The sequence below is a fragment of the Gastrolobium bilobum genome, unplaced genomic scaffold (assembly GCF_033153095.1).
Source record: "Gastrolobium bilobum isolate Gb01-03AN ecotype WA unplaced genomic scaffold, APGP_CSIRO_Gbil_v1 utg53652, whole genome shotgun sequence".
NCBI classification, from domain to species: domain Eukaryota; kingdom Viridiplantae; phylum Streptophyta; class Magnoliopsida; order Fabales; family Fabaceae; genus Gastrolobium; species Gastrolobium bilobum.
Window position 1 is genome coordinate 31,095 of NW_026895564.1, and position 19,460 is coordinate 50,554.

Sequence of the window (19,460 nt, forward strand, 5' to 3'; positions counted from 1 at the left end):
TATTCAGAGAAGACACCTGGATCATAGATCAATCATCCAATCCCAATTGGACACATCTGCTTAAGGCAGAACAGATTCGTTAGATCAAGAAAGATCAATAACTCTGATTTCTAAACATGTAAACATGTGACACCATTGATTTTTTAGATATATATATATATATATATATATATATAATACAGTTCCGCTTGTCAAGCGTACCACAAAAATATCATTCAAGTACTCTGAATGGTCAGAGACGCCATCTTTGCCTCTGCTCTCTGCAAAATTCTCCGAGGCCTATTTTTCACTGTGGCGTAACTTTGGTATTGCTTATCAAATAGCAAGATTATTGTGTGAGGGTTGATCAAGTTCATGATGGGACGTTGTTTGTCACATATTTTGGCTTTTGCACTTGTTGCTGCTTTTTGTGTCTTCAGCTGCTTCATGAATGTTCCACAAGCTCAAGCTGCAAACGCCACTACATATCCATCTGAAGGTACTCTGCTTTCTCTGTTTCTCACTGATAATCACTCTGTTATATCTGTGTCTGTTGTGTGGGTGTCATTCATATATGGAGGTGAATGGTGATCAATAGACTAGTTTTCTAGTTAATACGTAAAGTACAGAAGGTCTGAACTTTTGGGAATTTTCTCAGTTTCGGTTCTATGGGGAAATATCGAATTGTTTATTCACGACAAACTTTTAAAAGGCTGGGAAGATTACCATGATACGAAGGGTTTAACATTGCAGATTTTTTTATTTTTTTTGTTCACATTCATATAAAAATGAATGCTCCGAAGAGAAGAGTGAGAAAAAACGAGTAGAATACATTTATTTTTTATATGAACGTGATAAAGAAAATGTCTATTAGAGGAGAAATGTTTTTCTTTATTACGAAGGGTTTATTTATTTTTTTTTATATCGTAGAAGATATATTTATTTCTTACCCACATAAAAACATGGGTTCATCTAATCTCATGTTATGTGAGAGAAGATATCTTATGTTGTAAAGACACATGTGGTGGGCCTCACAATTTATAAAAAAAAGGAAAAAAAAAGTCACGATTTTCGATGGGTCTATAGGAGATAAACTACTCTTACGTTACATAAGAGTAGTTTTTCCCTAAAAACATAGGGGTTTATACTTCTTATGTCACATAAGATATGAGAATTTTTGCAACACACATACTTAGGAGGGCCCCATTGGAAAAAAGTAAATAAAAAAATTAAAAATATTGGCATATAAAACGATGTGAGTGTAGCATAAGAAAACTATTCTTATGTTGCATAAGAAATATAAATTCCAAAAACATATATGGTTCATATTTTTTTTTTCTTTTCATATGGGCTCACATGAGCTACACACACCTTTATGTATATGTTAGAGATAAATTTATTTCTTATAACATGAGAAATAATAAACCTTTTTTTTTTTTTTGATAACATAATAAACCCTTTATCTATACATAATATTTGAAACCTTTTTGTTCAACTAATAAACTAGCATAAAAAAAAAAATTATTAGTACAGTATAGACCAATGTTATTAAACCCGGACCAGTCATCGACTCGGTTAGGGTATCATGTCAGTAGATCATTGGTTCAACCGCATGAACTGAAAATTTATATAAATTTATATTTTATACTCAATTATATAATAAATATTTTAAATGGTGCAAGTGAAAAAAGAGCCAAATGAAGCGTAGTGGTAAATACTGTAATGTACATCTTCGGGTTCGATCCCCATTAAATGCAATTTTAAAATAATTATATATATATATATATATATATATATATGGCTTATCATTTCTCAAGCTGAATTAATTAATATAGGAAAATAAATAAATAAAATGACGTACTTTTGGAGTAACCCGAAGATAAACTTATCTCAAGCTACTTGAAAAATATTTTTTCCATATATATATATATATATATAGGGGAATTGTTTTCTCATTTAACATGAGATAAACTCATCTTCCTACACTCACATATTGAGTGGTGGGACCCATTTACATTTTCTCTTTCCTCTATTCTCTCTTCCTTATATGTGAGTGTAGAAAAATAAATTTATCTCATGTTAAATAAGATAAACAATTCCCATTGTACTAAAAAAATAAATAAGATAAACAATTCACACACACACACACATATATATATATATGGGGCAGGATATTCTCACACCGGTGTAAGAGTTAAAAGTCTTACACTCAATCTTGACCATTGATCTACTTGTATCAATGACTTACATTACTAAAAAATCTGAGTCCTTAGATATAAGTGGAATCAGTGGACAAGATTGAGAGTGTAACTTACACTTGTGTAAAATGATCCTGACCCTATATATATATATATATATATATATATATATATATATATATATATATATATATATTACCGTATAATTAACACCGGTGACAAAAGATCCTGATATATATAGGGAAGGGTTTTGACTCAAGAGTAAAACTTTTAAGTCTTACACCTCATCTCATTCGTTGATGGACGGAAATCAACGATTGTCATTTATAGTGTAATTAATAATTACTTAATTAATATAACTTCTTAAATTGTAACCGTTGGATAGATAGAAGTGATTAAATAATTTTTCTTTGAAATATTCAATAAGTAAAATTTTATTATTAAAACTTCTGAAAAAGATTACCAAAAAAAAAACTTCTGAAAAAAAAACAGATAATTTTTGTAACAAATAAAAATAATTAAAATAAAATGGAAACAAATACGAGTAGAGTCTGTATAGAAACCTGTGAAGCGGGGTGCTTCTTTTGCTCTGGTTCAATTCAATAGATGAAATTACCCTGAAATACTCAAACTTTTTTTAATATTTTAATTTTGATTTTAAATTTTTTATTAGTGTTTAGAATTGTGTCTATTTAATCAAAACTATTATATTTTATGGTGAGAGACACAGAAATCACAATGAAAAAAAGTGGGGAAATTTTTTAATTTAAATATTAAATAAAAAATACTAATTTAACTAAAGTACATTTTAGTTTCTCAACAAAAATTATAGGACTCATTTTAATTCTTTAGAAAAAAAATTGACTTTTAATTCATCTAAAATTTAAAATATTTTCGGTTAATCGAAATCATGATAGTAAAAATGTCGCTTTGAAATTCAACAAGATCATATTAGTTCCTAAAAAATACAGACTAACACGGCGACTTTTTTGAATTTAAGATGAATTACAATCAACTTTTTTTTTTTTATCTAAAGGATTAAGAGCCCGTTTCTTTGCACTTTTTTTAAAAAGTAACTTTTATCTTTTCTTTATTTTAGATGTTCTTTTTACAAAAATCAAAGCTATTTATATTTTTATAAAAATATTTAGATTTTGTAAAAAATATTTGACTTTTGATTTCTGCTTTTTTTAGAAGTTAAAATTTTTAGTTTCAGAAAAAAGTAAATTTTTAACTTTTTTTATGACTCATGCTTTTTTTAAAAGCAGACATCCAATCAAACTAAAATTGAAAAGTGTTTTTTTCCTTAAAAAAGAGAGCAACTTCTGGAAAAAATAAAAAGCGAATCCAAATGGATCCTAAATCGTGCTGATAATCAAAAAATACTTTAGTCTACTAATTTTTAGAGGAAAAACATTTTTCCTTTATTTTTTATTTTTTTACTTGCAATTCGTTCAAAATACGAACTTGTGAATGCAGCGATAGCTTTGAATGCAATCTTCCGCAAATTGGGTATATCGGCTCACCAATCTGAATGGTATGCAAGCGGTGAAATATGCAGCGGAGCTGCCATTGATGACTCCATTCACACCATAACCATTGATGATACCACTCAGAACCCATTCATCAAATGCGATTGTTCCTATGACAATAAAACTACTTGCCACATTACAGCACTGTATCTCTCTCTCTCTCTCTCAACTTGTTTTGTTTCATGACTTTGTGAATTTCTCTTATTGATTTTCGGTGTTACCAATCAACGTTGGAAGCTTGCTGCTGTAAGCAATTTAATACTTCATTATTGTTTTTTGAATGGCACAGGAAGGTCTATGCGTTGCAAGTTGTTAGGGAAATTCCAGAAGAGATATGGACTCTAACTTATCTCACCAATTTGTATGCTTTCTTCCCCATTAATCTTTTAATACTCATTCCTGAAAATAAATAAATAAAGGGAAATATTATATTTACTAATTAGTACTATTTCAGGCTTATCACTCTTATTTCTCGTTTGATTATAGTTGGATCAATTTGAATTAGTTAATGTTGATTTTGAATTAACCAAAAAGATAATAAGAGTGGTAAGTCTAAAATGATGGTAAGTATAACATTCCTCCGTAAATAAATAAATAGAGAAAAATGTTATATTTACTTATTATCATTATCACTCTTATTTGTCGTTTGATTATAGTTGGATCATTTTGAAATCGACCGTTGAAAAAAATTAGTTGATGTTGATTTCGAATTAAAGCAACGGATAGTAAGAGTGGTAAGCCTAAAAGGTGGTAAGTAACTAAGAATAACATTTCCCCTAAGTAATTAAATAAATTCAATGAGCCATATGAATTAATTTTTATGGTAGATCCTCAATTGCATGTTGATTTAGATGAAATTGCAATCTTTTTATTTTATTTTATTTCCTATGCTAAGTTTCCTTAAATTGCAAGCAGGAATCTTGGCCAGAATCGCTTTACGGGTTCTATACCTCCAGCCATTGGAAATCTAACTCGTATGCAATACTTGTAAGCCCATTTGACTCAACTTAGCCATATTCTTTGTATTTAATGTTAACGACACATTATTTCTAATGTCAAGTTTGTTCTCTGTTAGGACCATTGGCATCAATGCTTTATCAGGGGAGCTTCCAAAGGAATTGGGAAATCTTACCGAGTTAATTTCATTGTACGTTATTTAACTTTTTCTCTTTCCTCCTGTTACAAAGCAGTCTCAGTGTGTTGTTTGGTGTCACTTGAACAATGATTTTTGGGTAGTAATTATGTTTGTTATATTTGCAGGAGTTTTGGGTCAAACAACTTCTCAGGATCTCTCCCATCTGAACTTGGGAATCTGATAAAATTAGAACAACTGTAAATTCTTCTGCAGTCTTACCTTCTATACATATATGTATTTTTAGATGAAGTTGGAAATTTGGGCAGCCTTCTTCATTTGTGAAAGTGAAGCTGTAAACTGTTTGAATATTCTTCCAATAGAACTTGACATGATATTATGGCTATCCTTTATATTTTGGAAACAAACTAGAAGTAGAACTTGTCAAAGAATAAATATTTTTGTGACTACAAGAGGATATTAATTTAAAAGAACATTTCCTTGCAGCTACTTCGATAGTTCGGGAATCAGTGGTCCAATTCCTTCCACATTTGCAAACCTTAAGAATTTGGCAGTAGTGTAAGATATTGCTACTTTCTTGTACCTCATATGAAAATATATCATTTTTTTCTTAAAAAAACTTTTACGAGAAAAAATGTTTTTTCTGCTCATTTCAGATGGGCTTCAGATACAGAACTCAATGGCAGTATACCGGACTTCATTGGGAATTGGTCTCGGCTTCAAGTTTTGTAAGACAAAGTTACCACTCAACTTTTCTTTCCTGCTAAATTTGAATTAAGCAGATGAATAAATTTTGGGCAAAACCAATTATATAAGATGTGAAATATAAAATTTTCCTTTTATGATTACTTTCATACTCTGTTCCAGAAGGGTGTACTGACAGTTTTTGTGAATTTCTGTATGTCTTGATAGGAGATTTCAGGGTAATTCTTTTGAAGGCCCAATACCCTCTTCATTTTCCAATTTGTCTTCTTTGACAGAGTTGTAAGTCCCGTCACTTGTTTCTTGTGGTTGCTGTTGATTCATAAAAGGTGTTGTAAATAATAATAATTATTTTATTTATTTATTGTTGCATTCTAGAATCTTCCTTGGGCTTAGCCCATTAGGTCATTTAGCCTCTTTAAATAGAGAGTACTTGTACAGTTGTAAAACACAATTTGTCAATATAATATTATACTTCCACTTTTCTAGTTGGTATTAGAGCTCTCGATTCTAAGGGCTCCGTTTCCGCGATCGCCGCCTTTAGAATGGAAGCATATTTTGCTTGCCTCTCGCCGCCACCTAAAATTTTTTTCGGGGACCTTTTGCACCAAAAGGACCTTTGTTTGACTCTTTTTTTCTTTCGATCTATCACTCTACGGACGTTTCCCGATCAACCGATGACCGGATCAGCCGAAAACAGCTCAAATCGCTACTGTTCATAGCCGGAAAATACTGTTCCGTTGGCCCTTTGACCTCCAATCAGCCACAGACATGACCGCAACTTCTAGGCGACCTTCGCCATGAAAGCCCAGCTCCGGCCAAGCATGAACGCACTCTCACGCGCCTGTTCTCTCTTTGCACGTTAAATCCACGCGCCGTCAACCTCACCAATGCGTGAAGGCACTTGACGGCGAGTCTCCGTCTCTGACCACCGTCTTTCTGATCGTCTCTTCCTTCTCTGTCTGGATCTGTGTTGATCTTTTTGATTGGACATCATTTGGGTTGCGTTTGTGTGTTTTTATTGTTTTTTTTAATCTCTCCTTTGCATTATGGCCGATATTGATGGTGATTTGAATGGTTCGACTATTACACAGCCTCCGTGTGTCTCTCTATATGTGAATATTCGGCAAGGGGAGTTGGAGCAGCTTAAGGCCGCTATTGATAATCTGTGTATACCGTCTGACAGTTCTTTGATCTTGTCTGGTAAGAACATACGTTCTACATCTCTTCTTGCTAAAACCTCATGGATTTAGGATTTTGGTACAACTGATCATATGACTTGTCTTGTTGAGTCTTTTCTTTCTTATCATTGTACTGTTGGTAGTCATACTATAGCCGTAGCCGATGTATCCCATAAGTCAGTTATTGGTTCTGGTAACATTCAAATTCAACCTTATTTGTTTCTTCAAAATGTTCTTTATATTCCACACTTTCCACTAATCTTATCTCCACTTAAAAGCTTACAATTGATTTGAATTGTTCTATCACATTTTTCCCTTCTCATTGTGGTATTCAAGATCTTACCATGAGGAAGACAATTGGAGTTGCTGAGGAGCAGGTAAGTTGTATTATCTCCTTCCGGAACATGCTACAAATGATACTAAAAATCAGCTATCGATGACACATCATCCTTCTACGACAGAGTCTATGATTTGACTCTATCACAAGCGTCCGGGGCACCCACCATTTAGTCTACTGAAGTTAATGTTTCCTTCTCTATTTCTAAATCAATCAGTTGAGACCTTTCATTGTAATGTTTGTGAATTTGCAAAACACCATCGAGTGTCATTTCCTTCTCGTGCTATCAAAAGCATTGAGCCTTTTTCTCTGATTCATTCTGATGTTTGGGACCCTTCTAAAGTGCATAGTATCTTAGGTGCAAAATGGTTTATTTCTTTTATTACGATTGTACTCGTGTGACATGTATATTCTTGATTAAAGACAAGTTTGAAGTACCAAAGATATTTATCCGATTTTATCACATGGTCGAGACTCAGTTTGGTAAGAATATTAAAAGATTAAGATCTGATAATGGTACTGAGTACGTCAACCAACATCTGTCGCAATTCATTTCAGACAGAGGTATGATTCATGAGCTCATATGTGTTGATACCAGTTTACAAAACGGGGATGCTGAAAGAAAAAATCATCACCTTCTTGAAGTCGCTAAAGCGATACTTTTCCAGACATCTGTTCCTATTTCTTATTAGGGAGAAGCCGTGTTTGCTGCAACCTTTTTGATCAACCGATTACCTTGAATATCCGTCCTATTCATTCCATGACTTCCTTCTTTTCTTCTGTTCCCATTATGCAGAGTCTTCCGCCACGAGTGTTTGGATGTGTTGCCTTTGTCCATGTTCGTAAACAACATAGCATTAAGTTGGATCCTAGGGCTCTTAAGTATGTCTTCCTTGGTTATGCCCCTGATAGAAAAGGCTACAATTGTTATTATCCTCTGAGTCGAATTTTTTTTGTTTCTATGGATGTAACATTTAATGAATCTGAGTCCTTTTTCCAGGATCCTCATCTTTAGGGGTAGAGCAGTTCTTCAGAAGACTCATCCGCTTCCTTTTTTGAATTTGGTTCATCCTTGTCTACTCCTACACCTATCCCTCCTGTGTCTACTCCTGATGTGTCAGAACCTTCAAGTACATCTGAGATACGGAAAATTTTGACACCTGAATTGGTATATCAGAGGAGGAAACAACTCATACTACTTCACTAGCAACCTCAATCATCTGAACTACTGGTAAGTCCTGAATCTCTTGTTTCTGAACATGATATTGTTGTCCCTGATGACTTACCCATTGCTTCCGATAATTTACCCAGTGTCTCTGGTGACTTACCATTGCCTTAAGAAAAGGAAAAAGATCTTGCATCCAACATCCTATCTCTGAATTTTTTTCTTCTGCTAACGTTTCTATACAGCACAAAAGCTTTATGTCAGCACTAGATTCCATTTCCATCCCAAAATCAATGCACGAAGCATTAAAAGATGAGAATTCTTGGAAAAGAATAAATCATGGGAGGTTGTTGATAAACCCAATGGAAAGAAAGTAGTAGAGTGCAGATGGGTTTATGCCCTAAAGTACAATTCTGATGGGACTCTTGAGAGATATAAGGTTCGATTAGGCACCAAGGGTTATACTTAGACCTATGACATTGATTATGAAGAAACTTTTGCCCCAGTTGCAAAGATGAATACTGTGAGAGCCTTGATGTCTCTTGCTGCCCATTACAATCGGGATATAAATCAATTTGATGTGAAGAATGCTTTCCTTTATGGTGAGTTTGAAGAAGAGGTCTACATGGAAATCTCATCTGATTTTGATTCTGTGGATGGAGAAAATAAAGTTTGTAGATTAAGAAAAGCCTTGTATGGATTGAAGCAGTCCCCTCGTGCCTGGTTTGGGAGGTTTACTAAGGTTATGATAACCTTAGGATATAAACAGAGTCAATGAAATCACACACTTTTCTTTAAGCATTCCTTTCTTTAATCATTCCCAAGATGGGAAGTTCATTGTGTTCCTTGTGTTTGTTGATGATATTATTATAACAGGTGATGATATGGCGGAGAGAGATATTCTGCAAGCAAGACTAGCCTTTGAGTTTGAAGTTAAAGACCTTGGAAAATTGAGATATTTCCTAGGGATAGAGAGGTAGCTCATTCAAATGAAGAAATTTTTATCATCCAGAGAAAATATGTCCTTGATCTTCTTAAAGAAGCAGGAAAACTTGGGTGTAAATCCTCTAGTACTCCTATTGAGCAGAATCACAAGATGAGATATGAAGAGGAGAGTCCTTCAGTTGATAAAGGACAATATCAACGGCTAGTTGGGAGACTGATTTATCTGACTCATACTAGACCAAACCTAGCTTAAGCTGTTAGTATTGTCAGTCAGTTTATGCATAATCCACATGAGAAACGCATGCAGGCAATGGAGAGAATTTTTCAGTATCTTAAAGCCACTCCTGGTAAAGGACTGTTATTTCGGCGTAATGACAATTTTTCTTTAAAAGTTTATACTGATGTGGATTATGCTGAATCTGTGACTGACCGCCGATCTACCACTGGTTACTATATTTTTCTTTGTGGTAACTTAGTGACGTGGAGGAGTAAGAAACAAGATGTGGTTGCCAGGTCAAGTGCAGAGGCTGAATTTCGAGCTATGGTTCAAGGCATTTGTGAGTTATTGTGGTTGAAAATTATACTTGATGATCACAAAATAAGATGTGAAGGACCTATGAAGCTGCTATGTGATAGATAATAAGGCCGCTATTTGTATAGCTTATAATCCATTTCAACATGATCGGACTAAGCATATTGAGGTTGACCGCCATTTCATCAAAGAGAAACTTGATAGCGGGTTGATTGTCACTCCATACATTCTCTCTAAGCGTCAATTAGCTGATATTTTGACAAAGGGATTTCCTTCAGATAGATTTCAAGAACTTACTAGCAGGTTTACAATGATAAATATCTATTCCTCAGCTTGAGAGGGGTGTTGTAAATAATAATATTTATTTATTTATTGTTCCATTCTAGAATCTTCCTTGGGCTTAGCCCATTAGGTCATTTAGCTTTTTTAAATAGAGAGCACTTATACAGTTGTAAAACACAATTTGTCAATATAATATTATTCTTCCACTTTTCAAGTAAAGGTAATATATCTTGTGTGATATAAATGTAGGAGAATAAGTGATTTATCAAATGGGAGCTCCTCACTGGAATTTGTAAGGAATATGAAGTCTTTGACTATCTTGTAAGGCTGCAACTCTGCTAATGATCATGACTCACAGTCTGCCAAGTGCATAGAATTCTTGTCTTTTTTTTTCCGTGAACGTAATATAATAATTTGGTTACAATTGATACAGAGAACTGAGAAATAACAACATTTCTGGTTCAATTCCATCCACCATTGGAGAATTTCAAAATTTGACCCAGCTGTAAGTATCACCTGTTTGTTAACCACTTAGATGCATGTGAACATATTAGTAAAAAGTTGTTAGCCAGAAAGCAATAAATTAGAGAATTTCCTGTTCCTATTCGACAGTATATCTCCAACCAGATTACTGGCTAGTTATATAAGGGATATCTCAAGTTTTAAGTACTAGTGCATTCAAAATGAATTAATCAAATATTCGTAAGCTGAGTGACTTCTAAAAAGATCTCAACATGTTCATTATTGGCCTGGCGTGAACTTGCTGTTTAAACTTCTGTTTATCTTTTTCATTTTCAATATTTTCAGCTTATTTGTCACATAGATATGATAATTATATATTTTCAACAAAAAGAAAACAATTATCTAATATCTAGTCTTATAGTTGTGTTCTATCCCAAAGCCAGATAATTATATATTTATGCTTGTTCTTGCAGGGATTTAAGCTTCAATAACATTACTGGACAAATTCTGGGCTCAATTTTCAATTTGAGTTCGCTCTCCTACTTGTAATATTGCATTCCAAGTAAATATACATTGATTTGCTGATATGCTATTATGCATGGTTTAAAGGATGTTTTGTTTTTATTCAATTCCAGGTTTCTTGGAAATAACAAACTTAGTGGCACTCTCCCAACTCAGAAAAGTTCATCTCTTCTCTATATGTGAGTAAGATTGACGTATTTGCATTATAGAGAAAGATGGAGTATTGATCTCACTTTTTTTGTATTTATTCAGTTCTGGTTGTCATTTTATTCAAAATACTAGGTTAAAATAGAATGTACCCCTCCAACAACGGGTCATGGGTAGAAAACTCCCTCGTGATTTGATACTCAACAACACGTTTCCTTAAACTCCCCAAACTGTGCATATAAAAGGGGTTTTCTGCACATGCACCTGGGGGAAAGGGTTCAATATGCACCGTTTGGTGAGTTCTAGGAGTATTGTTGGTGAGTTTCAAAGCACAAAGGTTTGTCTGCATATAACCCATAGTTCGAGGGGGTTCCATGCATTTCGACCAAGTATACTGATACGGACCCAAGACAAGAGAACGTCGATGAACACAGAGGTAATGAAATAGATGATGCTTTGTCGGTGGATGATGCTGTGTCGGTAGAACAGACAAGGGAGAGAGATGAAGAACATCCTAGAAGAGGGACACGAGTCAGAGTGCGCTCAAAGTGGACCAGGGACTATCAGTTGGGGTGACTTGGGCCAAATGTGATCTGAGGCCCACATTTTGCCCTTGCTAGAGTTGACACAAGTTATAATTCCTGTAAATAACGGGCCTATGCATATGAAGCCCAATAGGATTAGAATTGCTGATTCCTTTTAAGTCCTAGTCACGTTGTTAGGTGGTAATCTGAATTTTACAACTGAATTCTCTATCTTCTTCCTCTATAATTTCTTGGAGTCGCCGGCAAACTCGAATTGCCGTTGAAATCTTTAATATACGTTCTTCAATTTGTGTTTTCAGTCCTTAGTCTCTACCATTTTGGTGCTTTCATTGAGAGGCAACTTCTGATCATCAACACCATGACAGAGGGAACTCGCAGCACTGTGAAGCAACAACACGTCCTTGATGAATGTATGGCCTGGTTGACGCACCACGACGAACAGTTCAACTCCTTGGGTAATCTATTACAGGAAATGAACTTAAAATTAACTTTGATGGAAGGAAAATTAGATCAGAATCAGAAGTACAAAGGAAAGGGAGAAACCTCATCGGGCGAGGGACTTGGGTGTTTATTTGGTAACAATGCCTTTAAATCAGTTAAACTGACAATACCTCGTTTTAATGGAGGTAATCCGGAACCCTGGATCCATAAGATCCAACAATTCTATGGATTCCATAGCTTATCCGATGCAGAAAAATTCACGTTGACCTCATTCCACATGGATGGGAAGGCGGAGGAATGGTATCATTGGATGGATCGGAATGGGAGATTGCATACCTGGGAGCAATTTTTAGGAGCTTTGCGTTCCAGATTTGGGCCTTCGAGTTATAGAGATCTGAGGGGTGAATTGGGTAGATTGATCCAAAACACCACCGTTGATGACTACCGAACGCATTTTGAGCAGCTCGCTAACCAAGTAATCGGTATTGATGATGTGAGTCTCCAAAGTTACTTTGAATCTGGTCTTAAGCCAGAAATTCGCAAGGAGGTACGTATGCATCTTCCTACAAGTTTGGAGCAAGCTATTGATTTAGCTAAAATTGTAGAGGACAAAATGAATGATAAAAGTCCCAGCCGGCAATATTACAACAAAAATCCAGTAGGAAATGTATCCAATAACCAACCTAGTCTTTTACCTACACCTCCAAAACCTCTTGCAATAGGTGCGGGCACATCAAAGTCATCGATCCCCATGAAGAAACTCACCATTGCCGAGATGCTGGAAAAAAGAGAGAAGGGTTTATCTCAACACGCCCCCTCACACGAGAGCCCACTGGGCTTGAAGGGTGGACAATGCACAGGCCCACCTACACCTGCCTGTGCGAAGAAAGAAATTCCACTAGAAATAAAGTGGGGGATGGCGAGGTTCGAACCTGGGACACGAGGCTCTGATACCATGTAAAGAACCAATTCAACCCAAAAGCTTAAGCTGTTAGGTGAAGCTACATTAATGGTTTTTATATATCTCAACAAATTTGTTTTTGACGTTTTTATGTATTTCAATATAATTTGAAAATGTTCTACCTATCTTGCTATACTTATACCTAAACCTAGTTTTTTAGGGAATTTCATATCCCTGTGTAATATCTGATTCTTGTACCTGTATCTGTTCGTCATATTAATTTCTACAGACAGGTTCAGTACCTATATATTTGTACATGTAAATATAGGACTTTGTCAACTCATGTTAATATTCAACTTATCATGTTGGACTAATTTCAATTTGAAACATTCATTATTCATGTATTTTCCTTCATTTGGTTTGACTTAACATGCTTGCAGAGACTTGTCGTACAACGATCTATCAGGGAGCCTCCCCTCTTGGGTAAACCAACCAAATTTACAACTGTAAGTAGTGTAGTTCTTTTCTTCCCCCTTTACCTATCAATTTTCTATAGTTTAAAAATCTTCAGCATTACTTTTCAACTTATTTGTAAACTACCTGTGCGATGCATGAGATGCTTTACATATTCAATTCTTATATCTATCACATTTTCTAAGATGTTGTTTTGTTTGAAAATTACCATCAAGATCAGTTTTGATCATACCTATTTTAGATAATTTAATAACTAATATCCTGATTTATTCTTATTACAAAATTTCATCTTTTCACACTTATCTTGCTGTAATATTCTATTTCTATTTACTTTTGCTATTAATCATTAATCTTGTTTGCTCTAATTTTATTTTATTTTTCAATTTTATTTTGATAATTCCTAAAAGTCAGCAACACACAATCTCAAGCACTAAAAATTAGTACCGAAGTTAAGGAATGCTATTGTAAAATTTAGTTTTGAAACAAAAATAGTAATAAAATAGAGGAAAGCCAATTCCAAATACAATTCAAGTTAGTAACATGTAATTACGTATCCATTTTCATTCATTAAATCGTGGTTACAACAACTTTCGTCTTCTCTTAATTCCTCTTCCTAAAATTGTGAATCGTTCATGTTTATTTCTCATTTTATTAGTAAACTAAATTTTAGTTTATTTTAATTTGAATGTCAAATGTTGAAAGTTAGATAATAAACTGGTTGATTTAAAGAGCTCTACATCTGTTATATAGACTACTTAAATTTAGATTGATTGCTTTCTTTTATATATATATAAGGTCAGGATCATTTTACACCGGTGTAAGTTACACTTTCAATCTTGACCATTGATCCCACTTATATCTAAGGGCTCTAATTTTTTAGTAATGTGAGCCATTGGATACAAGTGGATCAATGCTGAAGATTGGGTGTAAGACTTCTAACTCTTACACCGGTGTAAGAATATCCTGCCCCATATATATATATACGAGGTTGAATCCTTTGACACTGATGTCAAATAAAAAATTTGACACTTCATTTGAGAGTCGTTAGATCAAGGCTAATTAACGGTGTCACATGCTTATAAATCAAAGTTGTTAAATCAAGACATGATCAACGACTTTTAGATGAGGTGTCAAACTTTTTGTTTGATATCGGTGTCAAATTATCCTGTCCCTATATATATATATATATATATATATACACTAAAATGTTTGGCACCAAATCTTAATCCTTGATTTCGCCATTCTGGCGGTTATAATTTATTGGGAATTAATAATTAATTAATAAGTATGACCGGAAAAATTATAAATGTTAGATTCACGAAAATCAACGGTTAAGATTTGGTGTCAAACTTTTTACTTTGATATCGGTATCAAAGGATCCTGCCTCTGTATATATATAATGGTGAAACTAATATTGTGATATTTTTTGGAGGGATGCTACGCAGGAATTTAGTTGCCAACAACTTGAGAGTGGAGAGTTCAAATAGCCGGTAATTTTATACAGTTTCTTTGATGATGATTTCTGTTTGTTGCTTGGACATTTGTACCATCTTCAATGATAATTGGCAAAGTATATTGAGATTGATCACCACTTCATTTTAGTGAAACTAGACAACAGAATGGTTACTACTCCATTAATTCCTTCTGGATGTCAATTAGTTGATGTCTTGACTAAAAGACTTCTCATCGATAGATTTCAAGAACTAACTATCAAATTGAGAAGAATAAATATCCATTCCTCAGCTTTAGGAGGAGTGTTGTAAATAATTGAAGTTATTGTATTTTATTTTATTAGTTTTTGGGTTTATTCCCTTCGGCCCATTAGGCCTGGTAGTCTTTATACATAGAGGAACCCTTATACATGTTTTTCTAAGAATCAGTATTATTTAGTTTCCTCCTTTCAAGTGTATGCTTTCTTTGGACCAAGAACATAATTTAAAGCAGTTAAATGTTAAATTTTTAATTGTTGATTATTGGAAATGAAATTCAAGTGTGTGAGGAAAGTCCCAAATTGGTTAGAAACGGACCAAGTGAGGACCATATAAGTGAAAAAAAGCCATAAACTCTTTGTTTTAAGTTTTTGAGTTGAGGAGTGGTATTAACTCACTTATTGTGATCTCTAACTATGGTATTAGGGCCCCTACAACCAAATGATCATAAGTTCTATTATCACACCCTCATTCTAAGAATAAATAATTAAATATTGTGGGATTTCTTAGCATAGGTAGGTGGGGATGTGGATTGCTCACTCGTCAAGCTCAATAGACTCTTGTGTGAGAGTACGTGTTAGATAAATATCATATAAAATCATTATTGTGGCCTTCACATTTTGGTTTGAATTGGTTATTATTAGAGATATATAAAATCATTAATGTAACCTCACCCGAAAGCTTAAACTTTTGGGTTGAATTGGTTCTTTACATGGTATCAGAGCCTCGGTGGCCCGAGTTCGATCCTCGCCACCCTCAATTTTCCTTGTGGAATTTCTTAGCACAGGTAGGTGGGCCTGTGCATTATCCATTTTTAATGCCCAGTGGGCTCTGATTGAGGGGACGTGTTAGAAATATATAAAATCATTAATGTAGCCTCACCCAAAAGCTTAAGCTTTTGGATTGAATTGATTCTTTACAGTTACTTTACACCAATATTAATTATCAAATAAATCTATTATTGGTTAAAGCTGTATGAATTTTTCTGGTTTGAAATATATCTTATCTTTTGCAGTGGCATGCCTACTGGACTCAATTGTCTCCAGAAGAATTTTCCTTGCAATAATAGTGGTTCCGGAAGATGTAAGTTTGACTTTAAGCTAGTTTGTGATGAGGCTCTAAAGTTGAGAACAAAGGCTAATCTCAAATAAATAGTGGAGTTTATTATTGTTGATATTATTTCTGTTGGCTCAATACATTAGCTGATCCTTTATCCTAAAAATATGACTACTTAAGAGACACAAATACCCTTTAATTTGAGTGCACTGCAGGTTACTAGTTACTTCTCATAAGATTTTCGTAATTATATTACATTCCTTAATAACTCATTTGCTTAAGAAACACAGACTCTGCCCCTCCCTAATCTAAGCCACCAAACCAGTATCCAAAATTCTGTTATTCCTCTACACGATTTCCAACCTACACGTTTTCTTTCCTCTCCTATCATCGCCAATTCCCCTCTCCATTTCCTTATTGCTACGTGTACATTCTGTTATTCTCCCACCTAATGTTTCCTCCTTACTCCTATCAGCATTCCTATTTCTCCCCATAAAAATGTATAATTTCCCTTGGCCAGGCCTCTCCGACCCACTTTCCTTTGTTTCTTCTCATATACAGGGCTCAAAGGCCCGTCAAATTATTTTCGGCTATTGTCAGAAATCTGTTGAAAATCATCTTGTTACCTTTATGTTATTCTTTTGAATAAATCTAACTTATGTTTGCCATTCTTTCTACAAGATAAAGATTATAAAGTTCCCTCAATCCATTGTCCTTTCTCATCACTGCCTCTGCCACTTTTTTCTTGATGAATTTTATCCTTGACATTCATTTCACATGTGTAAATAAACTTCTTAGACCTTGGCAAACAGATTCTTACAACTTTTGTTGGACTCAGTTCTGCTTCTGATTTTGAAATGTTTTTGCAATATCTTAATTAATGTCTGACAAAAGACGGCAAGCCTGGAGGTTGGAGTGGTGGTAAAGTTGTTACTTTATAACTAAAAGGAAATTGATTTAAATCCGGGAAACAATCTCTTTGTAAATATACAAGAGTAAGACTGCGTATAAGGATTGCTCTCGTCTTTACCTTTGGTAGTCGGGGTTTAATGGGGAGTGAATTTTTTTTTTTTTTAATTAATGACTGACAGTGGCTACTGGCTACTAAATACTAATTCAGCGGTAGTATATTGCAAGACTCTGTTGCTTTTCAACGTGAGATCAGTATGACCTGTGAAGGATTACTGTGCATTATTAACTTAGGGGTATAAGAATACTGTCTGCAATTGCATTAAAGGCAGAGGTGAATAATAATATTTAATTCCAGTGGTCAAATTAATCCTATGTATTAAGCACTAATTTAGCATCCCTGACTATTGCATTAAAATGTGTGAAGGAACTCTTCCTTCCCTTTTTAAGTACATGTTAAAAAAAAAAAAAAAAAAATTTCAAGCTTTATTGAAAACAATTTTGTGAATTAAAGTACCTTGTTTTCACTCGTATTGATCATCTCTTATCTCTGATTCTATGCAGATTCTGACTTTGCAATCAAGTGCGGTGGTCCTCAAATTAGATCCATGGATGGAACTGTGTATGAAATGGACAATGAGACACTTGGTCCTGCTACATACTTTGTAACTGATACAAGTAGATGGGCCGTTAGTAATGTTGGATTATTTACTGGGAGCAACAATCCTCTATTCACAAGTTTTGTGCCTAATCAGTCCACTGGTATTGTGATCCCAAAGCTCTTCCAAACAGCACGGCTCTCTCCTTCATCATTAAGATATTACGGCCTGGGGCTGGAAAATGGTTTTACAACATCACCCTCCAATTTGCCGAAACAGCTATTCTGGATACTGCCACCACATGGGAAAGCCTCGGGAGACGGGTCTTTGATATTTATATCCAGGTACTTATGTCTTTTTACTTGGCTATCATAATGTTGGTTCTTCATACCCATAGTTAGACAGACATCCAATATCTTAAACGGGCTATGCAACAATTTATATAAGTTGTCATTGAGTTTTATGTTTAACCCCAACTCTTTGGCTGTGGGTTAGTAGTTTAACATTGTAAAGCTGAATCTTTTTAGGCTATTTTCTTTCTCTCTTTTTTGCTTACGAATTATAATATCACAACACAATTACCGAAGTTTTAAATTTTATTTCCTGAAAAAACTTTTTAGTCATGATAGTTAGTGTTGAGATATATAAAACCATTAATGTAGCCTCACCCAACAGCTTAAGCTTTTGGGTTGAATTGGTTCTTTACATGGTATCAGAGCCTCGTGTCCCGAGTTCGATCCTTGCCGCCCCCCACTTTCTTTCAAGTGGAATTTCTTTGTTCGCACAGGTAGGTGGGCCTGTGCATTGTCCACCCTTCAAGCCCAGTGGGCTCTCGTGTGAGGGGGCGTGTTGAGATATATAAAACCATTAATGTAGCCTCACCCAACAGCTTAAGCTTCTGGGTTGAATTGGTTCTTTACAGTTAGAATAATCATTAGTTTTAATTTAATTGTTCAACTAATTAAATTCTAAATGGCGTCTTTTCAGTTTTGGAAGATTCGGGTGAGAGAGAATGCTGCATAGTATATATGATGACCTTGAAATTGTAAATGAAAATTTTAAAAATATCATGATTTGGTTGCTGTTGATGATCATCCAAGGTCTTGGCTATATACAATATCATTGGTACTAACAATAATAAAGTATTCTTAAGATTAGATGGATTTTAGGAATACATGAGGAGTTTTTAATGCATTAAATTACGCTTGAGCTCTTGCAATGTCCATATTCGTTTAGATTTTTTTCCTTAATTATCTTATTATTCCATGTCTTTATTTTGTCTGTTATCCCAGTCAAATTCGTAGAGCCAAATGATTTTCGGAGTTTAACATTTTGAATCCACACTGAGTCTTTATTCCGGGGCAAACAAACGAATGTTTGAAACCCCCTCTTTTCTTGCCTTTTCTTCTAGCTTCATTTTCTTTCTCTCTCTTTTTTTTTCTGTTCTTTTGAATATTCCAGGGGACTCGTGTTTTGAAGGATTTTGACATACAAAGGGAGGCTGGAGGCATCTCTCTCAGAGCTGTCAAAAAGCAATTTAGGTTTGAAGTGTCTGAAAACTATCTTGAGATCCATCTCTTCTGGGCTGGAAAAGGGACTTGCTGCATTCCAAGGCAAGGTACTTATGGGCCCTTGATTCAAGCCATCAGTGCTATCCCAGGTAAAACTTCAAACAACTATGCAGTTCAGACTTCAGATGCTTAATTACTGACTTTTCACAATGTATAATGTTTGGTCAAAAAAATATTC

The 19,460-nt window shown here is 34.5% G+C and overlaps 1 pseudogene; it reads left to right on the plus strand.

The window, feature by feature from the left end:
* The window catches only part of LOC133316725 (probable LRR receptor-like serine/threonine-protein kinase At1g56140), a 32,405-nt pseudogene that overhangs the window by 2,098 nt on the left and 10,847 nt on the right, over window positions 1-19,460 (plus strand).